The sequence below is a fragment of the Cricetulus griseus genome (genome assembly GCF_003668045.3).
Source record: "Cricetulus griseus strain 17A/GY chromosome 1 unlocalized genomic scaffold, alternate assembly CriGri-PICRH-1.0 chr1_0, whole genome shotgun sequence".
Lineage (NCBI taxonomy): Eukaryota > Metazoa > Chordata > Mammalia > Rodentia > Cricetidae > Cricetulus > Cricetulus griseus.
In genome coordinates, this window is record NW_023276806.1 from 3,233,193 (window position 1) to 3,245,011 (window position 11,819).

The window sequence follows — 11,819 nt, forward strand, 5'->3', positions numbered from 1 at the left end:
TGTTACTCTTTTGGTATTTTGCTTTCTTATCATAAAGTCCTTAATGTGTTGTTACAGTGTAACTATCAAGTCACTAATTCCTCCAAATATTTTGGGATGATTTTTATGTATGATTTGGGATGATTTTTATGTATGATTGTTGCAATATGCTATGCCATTTCAGTTACTATTCCCTGTGACAACACATTTCCCTATGATCCAAAAGCTTTTGATTTAAATGAGCAGCTACTTTTTCTAAATGTGTTTCTGGCAACTTAACCAGGAAATGATAGGACTGGGTTGTTGTGATAATGTGAATTTTGAAGTAACTAGACCATGAAGAAACTTTTTCTTCTTTAGTTCAGAGATTTATGTAACATTGCTCAACAAATTGTTGTGGAATTAATGTATATACATTAATCAGTCATTGTCATCAGACTCTGTTGTCACCTCTTTATAATCTGTTGCATGCATCTTACAGGAGATGCTCACTTTACTCTTAACAGATTAACTCCTGTTGTTATTTTTGTTGAATGTCTTTTTCTATCCTACTTTTTTTTTTTTTTGCTATCCATTGGTGGTAATGACAATCAATATAGGAATTGTCTTATTTTGCACAAACACTGAAACGTACTAGTGTCTGAGTTTTGGGGAGAGTTTAAACTTCAATTTCTGATATTCTGCACTTTTAAGTTCATGTCTGGATTGTTATAGCACATGCCATTTTGATTTTCACAAAGTGTTTAGGTTGGGCTTTTGTCTATATAGAGAGGGCACCATCAGCAAATTCTTTGGTCTGAGTTCCTGGGTGATACTGACTCTGGGAAACCAAATTCTCAGGGAATCAGTTACCTACAGACTTAGTTTGTGTCACTTTACTGTCACTGTGGCTGGACAAGTGTAAATAAGGGTCAGAAGACTACTGAGGCTGCGTTCTCCTCTGGATATTGAAGTTGCCTGGAGAACACTTCAGTTTGTTATTGAAGAAGAGCTACCATTTCAGACAGAGCAACCAAAAGGTCAAAGTCTCTAAAGTACAGCCGTGTAAGACAAGACACAGCACTGCACCAGCTCTCACCAACCCATACAAGGTCTGTGGGTTCCCAACAGATGAAGGGAAATATCAGGAAACAAACACCCATGCTTAAAACTCCTGGTAACTTTTGGCAGACCTGTGTTTCTTATTTTTAAGATAATACATAAAAGATCAGCAAGTAAATAGATAGACAGATAACAAGCTGTACTAGATAATAGAAACATTTGATACATAGAGTGATATATACAGGTAGATTGATGAAAGATGAATAGATAGAGATAACCTTCAATATTTATACATACATATCATCCATCTAATCTATCTATCTATCTATCCATAGATAGATCTATCCATCTATCTGTCTATCATTATCTATCAATTGTTTATCCATCTATCATGTGTCATCATCTATCACCTATCTATGTCTGTCTGTCTGTCTATCTATCTATCTATCTATCTATCTATCTATCTATCTATCTATCTATCTGTCATCCACTTATCTACCATCTATCACCTATCTACCCATCATTTATTGTCCCAACATGCAGGACATCAACCTGGGGCAAGAGAGCCAGGGATGGGGAATGGGGACAAGACATGCAGAAAGAACAACCACATGACAGGATTATTATCAAGTGGCAAACTTTACTTTTTACTCAGGCTAGCTTATATAGTCAGCAGTGCAGGATATGGAGAGGGGTAGAATTGGTTGTTTGTGAGCCAGGTGTTAGTGTAGGCAGGATATTAGGAAGCCACAAAGAGGATGTTTGGCAGGGTAAAGAGTTCATGAGTAAGAGGTCCAGGAAGGGGTTGCCTAGGTGACTGAGCCTGTGGGTGGAGGACTGGGTTGTTTCTTTTCTTGAGCTGAGGTTCTAAGGAGCTGTTATGTAAACGTTAACTATGTGGCCTGCCAAGCACGGCCTAGGATCTCATGCCAATCCCTGAGATTTGGCTCCCAACATTTTCTTATCTATCTATAATCCATTCATCTATCATTATCTACCTATTTACCTTCTATCTATTCATCTGTTCATCCACCTATCATCTCTCCATCTACATAATCTATGTTATCTGTCACTTGTTTGTTGTTCTGATAATATAAATGACAAAAGACAATTAAGTAGGAGTTCATTTTGACTCACGGTTCCAAGGAATAGTTCATTTCAACATAGTACAGCGCAGAAGCTTGAGGTATTTGAAAATATATGAGTAGTCAGGAAGCAGAGAGAGATGAATACTTGTTCTCAGCTTGCTTTCTCTTTTTCCTCCTCACAGGCAGGGCCACACACCTTGCGATGGTGGCACCACTCTAGAGCAGGTCTTCTCACCTACACTAAACTAAAGTGGAAAAGCCTTCACAGGTGTGCAGAAGCATGTGACCCTAGTTCTGCCAAGTTGACAGTGAGTTTTGACTGTTATATTTATGCCTGTAGAATTATCAATTAGTTTTCTATATAAACCATTGTTTTTATGAGACAGATACAGATAGAATTTTCAGCATTAAAAATTTAATCTTCCCATGAATATCAGTTGCTTATAACATTTAAATCAAAAGAGATTTGTCACAGAAATTCTATAATCCTAACGCTTGAAGGCCTGCAGCTAGAGAATCCTGAGGTGCAGGCTAGGCTGTGCTGTATGGGAGGACCAAGACCAGCTTGGAATGCATGGTGATATTCTGACACATGGATAGCCGAAGACATAAGACAGACGTGACAGCTTGTTCTTGCCATAAATTTAAAGCCTGCCTAGGCCACATATGGAGACTTTGTCCAAAATATCACTTCACTAAACCAGCTAATTCCTGTTTTTGTTCTCAAACCCACAGGTGAGTGTAGTCCTCATGATTTTTCAAGGAAATTTAGCTTTGTAACAGAGACTGTTAGAAAAAAAAAACAGCCAATCAAAATGCAGAGTTGTGGATCCTAGTCCCAGTGGATATATCTACAAACTAAGCCACACCTAAAGTTCAGGGAACACTGTGGAAGAGGTGTTGGAAAAATTGTAAGTGCCAGAGGATCAGGAAGTTTTCTGTAAGATCATGACCCCTATGAATATCAGAAAGTACACCCTTAAATTCTCAGTGACATGACTGCCTATGCATCAGCTGAGCAAGGATTACAGCAATGAACATGACAAACTGTACGGAGAAAAGCCCACTAGCTTCAACTAGCACACACACAAAATAGCACCACCAAAAACAAAAACTATAGACAACTGAGGAATTCTGAAGAGGTAGTCCTCCCGATAGCATATACCAACTGGTTGTCCAATGCCCAATAGTCGTCCCTGAAAACACACATACAAGTGACAGTGTATAGATTCAATAACTTATATTTAGGAATATATATCCACATCCATTTATGTATATAATAACAATTAATAAAAAATGAGATGATGAATTTGAGTCAGAGTAAGGAGGCATATTTGAGAATTTTTGGAGGGAAGTAAAGGAAGGAGAAATGATGCAATCATATTATAATCTCAAAAAAGTAAAATAAAGCCAAAATAAAGGATAAAACAAAAACCAATGAAAGTAACAAAACAAGTGTTGGCGACTCAGCTCAGTGGTTAAGGGTAGGCTGAGCATGCACTAGATTTGATCCCCAATGCCACAGAGTGAAGGTTTTCCATGAAATAAACTTAATAATACAGTCAGTATATATAAACAAATTTGTTTACATTTATCATCTTGGAAGACCTAAAGCCAGAATTCAAACATTAATTATTTAGAAAATTAAGTCAGTGTTTCAGAAAATACATTTATGAATCCCAAAGTTGAATTTATATAGAGTTTTTAATTCTTAAGATGAAATATTTATGCTTGAATTAATATTTCTTCCCACTTTGAAACTTCTTCCCACACCTGAAACCAGCTGCTACAGTAATCACTCAACTTTACAGCCCTACAAAGAGATACTTTGTTTATTGTAGACCTTTCTGCACATTCCCTTACACAGTCTCTGAACACCAAAACAGGCTGTGCTGATTATACCTGCTAATTTTGTTGTGATTGTAAGAAGGAAAATGATGACTCAGGTTGTCTTCCAAAGACAAGATACCAAAGACTACAGTGGTTCACAAGAATGAAAAGAAAGCGACTTCACACTGGCTCACTTTCTGATGAGGATGACAAAGAACACACAGACATTGATTGGACAGATGCTGTGTGCAAAGGTGTTGCCACTGCCCTCTAAGACCCTACCATTTAAATAGGAAAGGTCAGTAGTTAGCTAAACACTGATTATGCATAGACGGTCTGGACAGTGGTAAGTCACAGAAAACTGCACACTACTATAATCTGTACACATGCAGATCTGTCCTTACTCAGTATTAAACCTCTGAGGAATGCCATGGAGAGGAAGTGTTCCCAGCAGCTGCAGAGGGAAGAGGGGAGTCAACTGAGATCTTCCTGCCGTCCATGCCTTTGACACTCTCATCCTGAGTTCTCTTCACGATCTTCTTGGGCTCATCATTAAGGTCGTCTCCCTTCCTACTCTCGGCTTCTGGCTTGGCATACTTAGCAGCGTCATTTGGAAAGCAAGTCCTTTGATCCTTGAGTGGTCATACTTTGCTGAAGGCACAACAGTCTGAGGTCCCTCCTCATGCCATCACTCTTTCTTGATGCCATGGTGTGCTATCTAAAGCAGAAGTCTGGTCCAGTGTTTCTGCTGCTTCATGGCCTGCTAAGGACTGTTAGCATCTAAAACACACCCGCAGGACTAACATTTATAAGAACTGGATCCGGTTTTCTGTTTGCCTCCCATCTCCCATTTTATTTGCTGCCTTTTCAACTGGATCTAACCAGAGTTTTCATTCCAGCTTACCCTTTGCTGTGCAGTGAGTGTGTCTGCGCTGGGCTTTCCAGGAACCAGTTATATTATTTTAGGTCTCTCTACCCTGTTTGTCATCAAGGACTCACAGAGGCCCCTCCTCACTCAGCACTGTATAAAATTGTGCGTTTTATCGTTGGGCTGTGATAGAGACCACCAAAAACATGCATTCCTTACTCATCTCACTTATTTCTTCTTCATAATACTCACATTTGGTGTTAGAAAATTACACACTTATGTGTGTGTGCACCTGTGTGTATGTGTGTATGTGGGTGTGTGTCTGTCTATGTATTCATGTGTGTATCTGTGCGTTGGCATGTGTCTGTGTATGTGTATTCATGTGTGCATTTGTATGTATATGTGTGCATGTGTGTATGTGTCGTGTGTGTATGTGGTTTATGTGTATTTGTGTGTGTGCATGTGTATGTCTGTGTATTTAAATGTGTGTCTGTGTATGTCTATGTGTGTGTGAGTGCATTTGTATGTATTTGTGTATATATGTGTGTGCATATGTGTATATGTGTACATGTGTGTGTATGTAGTGTGTCTATGTGTGTATGTGGTATGTTTGAGTGTGTATGTGTCTCTTTGTGTAGGTGGTATGTTTGAGTGTGTATGTGTATGTGTGTGTGCATGAGTGTATGTGTATGTGTAGTGTGTTTGTATATGTGCATTGTGTGTGTGTGTATACAGAGCCAGTGGAGGGAAAGTCAGACGACAACTGCTGAGAATGAGCTTTTCCTCCTGCCGCATGGATTCTGAGGATCAGGTTTGTCACCTTCACCTATGGCACAGTTTTGTTGTTGTTTAACCTTGTTTTGGAAGAAAACAGTTCAAACTTAGGTGGATCCCAGTATATCCCCTTCATTCCTTTTTCTTCTGCAGTACTGAGTATCATCTCTGCAGGGAAACCTGCTGCATGAATTGTGAATCATCGTCTTTACACTTTGGATGGTGAAGACACACACTGACCTGGGCTGCTCCGATTGTCTGAACTGCCCTCTTTCTCTGCCTCTGCTTGATTCCACGAACATATTTCCACCCCCTTTCAACTGGAGACTTAAATCTTTCTGTGCCCCATCTGTCCCTATAGGGAGAATGACACACCCGTTCTTGAGTCATCCCCCTTGCTTTGGTGTCTGGTTATACTATTACTAATTTCTCATCCTAGTTACGTCAGCGCAGATTCTGTAATTGTTTCTCATGAGTATGAGTCTTACAGTGATGAAATCTGTACTCTCTGTAGGCATGCTATCAAATCAGAATTGTGTCCAATTAATCTTTATCAAAAATATACTTTGCTAGATCTGTGTGATTTATTTGAAAATAGAAGAGGGATTTTTTTTTATTTGACTCTTACATTTCCACTCTAATTCTGTCATGAGAATAGACTGAAGTCTAGAATAAAAGTCCTGTCCTTGCCTTGGGCTTTCCCCTGCTTTCTTTCATTGCTTGTTGCTTTCAACTGGTTCAACTCAGCTTTGCAAACAGAGGAGAGGCAAACACACAGCATCTCTCCAAGGAGCTGAACTAAATATACAAATGAAAGCAAATGTGAGAATAAAACCCATAACTTTTTGTTTGTTTGTTTGTTTTTTCGAGACAGGTTTTCTCTGTGGCTTTGGAGCCTGTCCTGGAACTAGCTCTTGTAGACCAGGCTGGTTTCAAACTGACAGAGATCCTCCTGACTCTGCCTCCCAAGTGCTGGGATTAAAGGCTTGTGCCACCAATGCCCAAGAAAACCCATAACTTTTAAAATGAGCCCCAGAACTCCATCCACATTGTGGCCTTTGGATCCAACAGTCAAGATTGCAGCAACAGCGGATAGCCTCCCCACACTTAGCCAGGTTTTTAATTCATGACCAATTACAGCAAGCCAAATATGTTTCTCCAGTCAATCACAGAAGACAGCCCCTTCTCCTCTGTGTATCCTGAGGTTACCTCTACGCAGGACATGGGTAATAAATCCCTCTTGGTTCTTACCATAAGGGTGTCCTACTTTGTATGACAGTGAGTCTTTGTCAACTGTGAGTGAATTTGGCTTCTTTGTCACTTTAACAAATTCTGAACAATGGGATTTTCTTGCTCCTACTGAAGCTGTTATCCTTTATTTTCACAAAGTTACAGTTTAAAGAGAGCTAGTCCTAGGAATATTGCTATGTGTATGACAAACCAGGAAAACAGTGGACCAACATCTAGAAAGGAGAGTATAGACAAGAGTTTAGATAAACAGTATGCTGTTGAAGAGAATTTTAATACAATAAAACTATTTAAACTCAGAATTTGCTCACTGAGTATTTAGATAAGAGCCTACTTCCTTATCCCCCAGAAGTAGTTATTTCTCCCGTCTACAAGTTTGTATTGAAGATATTTCTCATTTCCTATGTGCTATGGAAAGAAACATTGTATCTTTCCTTTGCACACAAAACAATTGTCATTTTCTATTATTCCACTCCAAGCTTAACTTAGATGCAAATAGCAAATGCTTGTGCTCGAACACCAGACTCATCTCTGTGTCAGCAATTGGGTTTATTTAGTTATTTCTCTGTATGTTTGACTTCAGCTAATTCTCACAGATACCACTATGTGAAGGAAGTTTATCTATCCCATGTGCCAATGAAAAATAGACACAAAACACTAATAAGTAGTAACTTACCCAAGACTTCAAAGGGGTGAATCCCAAATCTTGATGAGCACAGTGTGAGGATCTGGATAGTTTCCTCGTTTGCAGTCCCACCAGCAATGGCAAGTTTGATCTCTTTCCCTTGGAGTTTTCAGATTGACTTGTCATTCATGAGGAGGAGGGGAAAGTGATAAAAATATATTGCACAAAAATTTAAATGATAAAAGAGAAACAATGTGCCCCCATCTGGTGGCTAGGGTCTTCTGGGACACAAACCTGACCTGCTTGAAAATCAGGGCTGGGGGCCACCTGCTTTTCCTAAAGACTAGGCATCTCCTCCTTCATGATTACCATGCCCACGATATGTTTAGTCAGTTCTTTGAAACATGTACACACACATAAATATGCATATGCAAATACACACACATGCACACATGCCATATAAACAAAGACATGTACAAATGAACCCACATCTGTGTACACACATGTGGACATATATATTCACAGAGATACACATATACATGCACACAGTTACACATAGACATGTACACACACATATGCACACAGTCACATGTACAAACACTGTGTGTGTGTGTGTGTGTGTGTGTGTGGTATGTGTCTCTGTGTATGTGTGTGTGTGTGTGTGTGTGTGTGTGTGTGTGTGTGTGTAGTGTGTGGGTGTATCTGTGTGTGTGTGTGTGTAGGTGTGGGTGTATCTGTGTGTGTATGAATATGTGTGTAGGTGTGTGTGGAGTGTGTGTGTGTGTGTGTGTGTGTGTTTATGTGTGTGTGTGGAGTGTGTGGTTGTATGTATGTGTGTTTATATCTGTGCGTGTGTGTGTGTGTGTGTGTGTGTGTGTGTGTGTATCTGTGTGTGTGTGTGTAGGTGTGGGTGTATGTGTGTGTGTATGAATATGTGTGGAGTGTGTGTGTGTGTGTGTGTGTGTAGTGTGTGGTTGTATATATGTGTGTGTATCTCTCTCTCTGTGTGTGTGTGTGTGTGTGTGTGTGTGTGTGTGCACCCCATGCTCTCACTCTGCCTTCTGAACCACCCCCTTCCTGGGAGTGAATGTGCTCAGCAAGGCTGGCCTGAAGGAGGAAATTCTGACAAAACAACCAGAGCTGATTACTGTGTTTTAAATTAGTGACCAGTTCCATAGGGATCATTTCTTTGTTTTCAGAACCATTAAATTAGCCAAAACACAGGCTCGGTTTTTCTCTCAGGTTATTCTTGCTCACTTGCTGCTTCTACTTCCCGTCTTCCTTCCACACAAGCTCCTTTCTCCTTCTCACTCTCTAGCTTCCTCCCTTTCTCGCTCCCCTGCCCAGGCAGCTGTCCCTCACAGCCTTTGATGCCTTCCTGTTATCTCTGGCAGTAGCTCACTGGCTCAGGGCTGCAGCTGGAACTCCTCCATCCCTTCTCCTTGTGTTTGTTCTGCAATATGTCTGTCATGGAGGACACTGCTGACTCCCAATTCTAGAGACAGAGACCCTTACAAGGAGTAGCCTGCAGCCAGAGCCAAGTGGATGAGCATCGTAGAGGGAACCCCTTCACTGTAGCTACTCCTCCTTTTTGTCAAGCACACATGAGGGGAGATTTGAGATGAAATTCTGCTTTTGTCTTTTCTCTCAGCAAGCTCTAGCACCTGGCGGCATCTTCAACAAAATACTTATCAGAGTGACTTGAAAATATCTTGATTTCATTGCACCACAAAGCACTTTTTTCCAAAGTCCATGGTGTGTGCCAAATATTTTTCAACTGCCCAGTAAGATTGAGTTGAATAAAGAGATGTGGAAAGCCAGAAATAACACTTTATTTTTTTTTGCCAGACTAATTCAACAGTGCTTTAAGCCTACTTCCTCCTCTTGAGAATTTGTTCCCCACATAAAGATAAATAGAAGTATATTAACCTTGAAACCTGGACAAACTTCTTGGTAAGAAAAAACCTGACAGAACCTGCGGCACTGTACCTAAGAGCCGGGATGTACTGTGACCCAAGACATCTCAGAATTGAATCCCAGTGGGTTCATGATGTTTTGAGGGGATAGAGACGTTAGCCTTATATACTCCTTCACACCTACATAAAGCAAGGAGTTCCTGGGGAGAAAAAATGCAATTTTAAGCAAATCATGGTTTTGCTGCATAAACACGAAGACTTAGGAACCCAAAGCCTTTGTTCCATGCAGCTCCTAGGAAAGATCTTTATCGGGCTCATTCTCATTTGCTGTTATTGGGCAAGGAAAGCCGCCATGCTACACTTGCTACACTTAGTTCCCATTTGCTTATCCCACTAAGCAGCCACCTACTGACTGATTATTTCTTTTTAAAGCAGGGCTACACTCTCCACTTGCCTCCCTCCTCCAGGCAGCCTCATCACAAAAGCAGCCAGTACAATGATGCTTTGTCAAGAACAGATCCCATTAGCAACAACAACAACTCAGATTTATATATCGCCTTATCACAGGCAGCAAAGCCACTCCAGGCTTTTTCAAAAACCCCAGCCATTTCCTTTCAAGCTTCCAAAAACCCTTATTAAACAGCTACCACAAAAAGACTAACTTGAACATGTGAGTGGGTACAGGGGTATACTACGTTTTTACTCAAAAAAAAGGCAAGGCCAGCTTCCATATTGGACTTCCCACTGCACCTTGCTGTAAGTAGTTAGTAGTGGCACTCACAGGCCTAAGGAGTAAGGCAACTGCATGTAAAGGAGTTTGCCAAAATGGGAGGCCCCAGTGACTTCATTCAATTGCTTTGCTCTGCTCAGTGTCTTTTAAGCAGGATCAGGAAGAGCTTCAATTTTCTGTGTGATATGCACTGCTGTTATTTTCTAAACCCAGTTTAAGAAAGAAATCTGAACTTTATCCCCCCCTTGACTAAAATAGTTAACCTGTTGAAAGTTAGTCTTTTTAAAAAGTTGGTTCTGGGGGGACTGGAGAAATGGCTCAATAGTTCGGAGCACTGTCTGTCTTTGCAGAGGGCCCAAGCACTCACATGGAAGCTCACAACTGTCTGAAATTCCAGTCCCTTGAGATCTGATGGTGTCTTCTCATCTTCTTGGGGAACAGGCTAAAAGTGGTGCACATACATACATACAAGATATGCCGGCAAAACATCCATACACAAGGAAGGAAGAAAGGAAGGAAGGAAGGAAGGGAGGGAGGAAGGAAGGAAGGAAGGAAGGAAGGAAGGAAGGAAGGACCCCTTTCCCTTTTGAAACCCAATCACGGTCTTCAGCCAATGTATGTTTACCTGCCTTCCTGTCTCCATGTAGCACATGTGTGTGAATGTACACACACACACACACACACACACACACACACACACACACACACACCACACGCTGCTTTTTGTTTTTTTCTGAAAAATACTAAATACTTTTTAAAGACAATTTCTCATCTCTGTTTATTGCTTATTGGTCAAATTCTTCATATAGGATATCTTTATCATTATAAAAAATGTACCATACTTTGTCCCACCCTAAGAAAACATAAATTACTATAAAATGTCTTCCTTCCTTCTTTCTTTCCTTTCCTTTCCTTCCCTTTCTTTCTTTCTTTCTTTCTTTCTTTCTTTCTTTCTTTCTTTCTTTCTTTCTCTCATTCCACAAGAGTGATTCAGAATGTATTTTTCTCTACATAGCAAAATCTATTCTTTATTTGGAGTCTTCAAGTCAATTTTCCACATTTATTTATTTTTATCCCCCCCAGCATGATTTTGCATATGGGAAGCAGGAGTCACCTGTATGTCACAGCACAGGTGTGGGAGCAGAAGATAATCTGGAGAGACGGTGATCTCCCTTGACTCTGTAGGCTCTGGAGACTGAACCCAGATCTGCAGGCTTCATGTCAGGCAGCTTTACCTGCCAAGTTGTCTTGCTGGCTCTCTCACAGCCCCTGATCACCATTTCTAAATGTGTGTTGCCTATTAAATCTCTTCAGATTTTAACATTTTTCTGCTCCAGGGTAAGGATGACCCAATGAAATCTCTTTGTTGACAGAAAGCCTGGCTATTTTTTGTTTCCTGCTTATTGTTACTCTAATTCTCATTTATCACAGGGACCATTTTTTTTCCTTAAAAAAAGAAGAAACGTTTCTACCTTGCAGACTCATATTTCATTCTACACCGCTGTCCTGTCTCATTTCAGTCTTACAATATTATCTTATGTCAGAGCTCAATAGACTATGAATTTGACTAGAATATTGCATTCTGAATAGTCTATAAAGGTGAAGACAGGAAACAAAATGTGATATATAGAGAGAAGTAGAAGTGTGTGTGTGTGTGTGTGTGTGTGTGTGTGTGTGTGTGTGTGTGTGTGCGTGTGTATCTGGGTAACAATATTGAACC